The 2,762-nt window shown below is 37.0% G+C and overlaps 1 long non-coding RNA gene across 1 annotated transcript; it reads right to left on the bottom strand.

Moving 5' to 3' along the window:
- On the bottom strand, positions 1–1,231 carry LOC121813193. Its single transcript, XR_006053563.1, has 2 exons — positions 987–1,231; positions 1–863 (listed from the first exon to the last, which is right to left on the bottom strand). It is a non-coding gene; the product is annotated as an uncharacterized LOC121813193 (long non-coding RNA).
- Between the last annotated feature and the right edge of the window lie 1,531 nt (positions 1,232–2,762).

The following is a 2,762-nucleotide window of genomic DNA, read 5'->3' as shown; positions in this document are numbered from 1 at the left end:
TGAATTGCTCTTAGTCTGGCTCATCACCTGGGACCTGTTTGTCATGGGAGACCCTACCAGGAGCTGAACGCTCCAGACAACTCAGCTCCCAGGATCTTCTGAGCTCACAAACCCCTCCACCACGATAAGGTGGCAATTCAAGGAGGGGGGTAAAAGGGGAAAGGGGAGTTGGGTGTTGGTTTTTTTTTTGTTGTTTTTTTTGTAAATACATCGTTTAAAAATATTATAACGAGGCTTATATTTGCAATATTTAAAAAAAAAATGTCATTGTTATACGTTGTTATAATCAATAACCTTAACTGACTCATAACCATTAATAGTTGGTAAATGAGAGGTTTCAGTTAAGAACGAACATATTTTTTTTAAGATAGGGTATTTTTTCCATTGTCTGCTACAGATCACAACAATGATGATGATGATGATGATGATGATGATGATGATGATGATGATCACCCTAGGAACTAGGAAAACACAAAACAAAAACAGCAAAATAACTGACGGATCAACTTTCAGTCCAACAGATCCAGGAGGATCAACAACACTCAGTGTGATGTTGCAGACAGATATCCAAGAAAGTGTTTCTTCCTTGAAGACAAGACACTCGTATGTTCCAGTGTCATTAGTCGTCACCTTCTTCAGAATCAGAGACACGTCTCCATCCTTCATCTGTTTGTCCTGCAGATCCACCCGGTTCTTAAAAGATGGATGCTGGTCTTGTGGCTGAGGGTGCCCTTGGCGGTTCAAATAGACATATTCTTCACCCAGGTCAGCTCTCCTCCACTTTACACCTATCATGTTGGTGTTGTTTGGAGCTCGACATGGCAAAGTGATGTCCTGTCCGGATTTAACTGTCTTTGTCTGGTCTGAAAAAGGAAACCGAGCGTAGAGGTTAAATGGAATAAACTGTTAACTTCTACAGCAATGGTGATGTAGACGAGACCAGTGGTCTGTACTGGGCCAAAGGAGATAGAGAACTGTTTTGATACCTGGTACACTGATCTTTCAATTAGAAACAACATTCTCAAAGTATCCTCAGTTGAAGTCTGTATAACAGGAGATGTTCTGTATGAATGCAGAAAACCTTAAATTATATGCAACAGAGGCACTCTTTAAATCAATCCAATTGAGTTGTTTTTCGCTAATAACGCTTGTTTTGATCATGTTAACTCTATTCATATTTTCCATAATCAAAAAGACGAATTAGAATTTGGAGTCCCCTGCTTTGCACACAGAACAGGTGCCGGTTTGCTGCTGGTCCTTCTTCGAATTTATAGCACACTGCGGATTGATACTGAGACAACGTTTCCGTGATGCCCCACCCTGACTGCGCGTGGGAACTATTTTCTTAAATGTTTTTTTTTAATTCCTAAAATGAACAAAATAATAAAAAAAAAAACTTAAAAACATTTTTAAAACATTAAATTGTAATATAACTATGACCAATGTCGTTTGGTTCAGCAGAGTATGAGCAAACATTTTGCTGTGGATACCAAGTTTGTGTCTGGTGTGTGAAGGTCTTTTCACACCAGCCACGAAAACAAATGTTTTGTGTGTTAAAAATAAGTAATAAGTAATTTAATGCATTTTAAAACTGTAAAATGTGTGTTAATCCTAATTATTTATGCTAATCATGTATGTTAATGTAATTACAAACTAAAAATCTAGATTTTTTAAAGTATTTTATTTACAAAAAAATATTTTAAAACACTGAATTTAGGCTTGGGCATTACATTGCAGTCGTGCTGAGGTAAAAAAAAAAATGGTGAAGACAAAAACAGGTGAGGTATTTTGGTGTCTGATAAATTACAAACTCATGAACATGTGAGTCGGACTGGACTTCTGATATTATTTTCTCACCTGTTCCCGAATCAACACAAACCCACAGAGTCAGAAAACTGCGTGAACCTTCAAATGACTTTGAAACACAGCGGACGTCTGCTGCCATCTACTGGTAATGTAGGTGTATTATGGCAGAGCTGCAGATTCTTATCACAATAAGAAGATCGAGAGTTTAGAGGTCCTTAGTATGATATAAAAAGTTAGACATTAAAGTTACTTTATTAGCTACTATTATACTATATATATACTAGCTACTATTATTAGCTGATGATTTGATTTATTATTGACATTTATAATAATGTGCTACAAACTGTCCTGGTTGAACAGGAAGACAGAAAAAAACATCAGTTGTGCAAAGTGAAGTTTAACAGTTGTAAAACAGTCAGCCTTCATAACCAATTTTGACTTCAGAAATTTAATTTAACTTTTCACTCACAAGTTTCTGCCCCTGCTGATCTGTGTGCATGATGAGGTGCCAACATATACACCAACAGTCCTGCCATCAGGCTGCTCATTGTAACTGAGTACTTCTACTCTGCTTTACTTCCTGACACTTTAATCTTTCATCTGAGGCTGGACTCAGTGGCCTCAGTTCTGATCACTGGGATGTTATGTTGTGCTGGAGCTTACGAGTCATGTGTGCAGAGCATATATATAGATTTTTATTAAACAGATTTAACAGATTTTAAACATATTTATCAGATTTCATCCAAAACAAATTGAAATTCAATGACTCCGAAGATTTTTGATTACGCCCATAATTAATGAAAATAAAGAAAAAACCTGTTGGTCCATCACATTGATCTCTTGGTGGCGCTGTCACTTGGTGTTCGCTCGCTCTGTGGTAGAGTATCACTTCCTGTTCCTGCTCAAACACAGTGGTGTTTCTGAGTAGCTTATTTGCTTAGCAATTTAATTAACAA

The sequence above is a fragment of the Haplochromis burtoni genome, unplaced genomic scaffold, assembly GCF_018398535.1.
Source record: "Haplochromis burtoni strain Fernald_Lab_line unplaced genomic scaffold, NCSU_Asbu1 Contig_1256, whole genome shotgun sequence".
Taxonomy (NCBI): domain Eukaryota; kingdom Metazoa; phylum Chordata; class Actinopteri; order Cichliformes; family Cichlidae; genus Haplochromis; species Haplochromis burtoni.
This window is presented reverse-complemented; position numbering and strand designations above follow the sequence as displayed.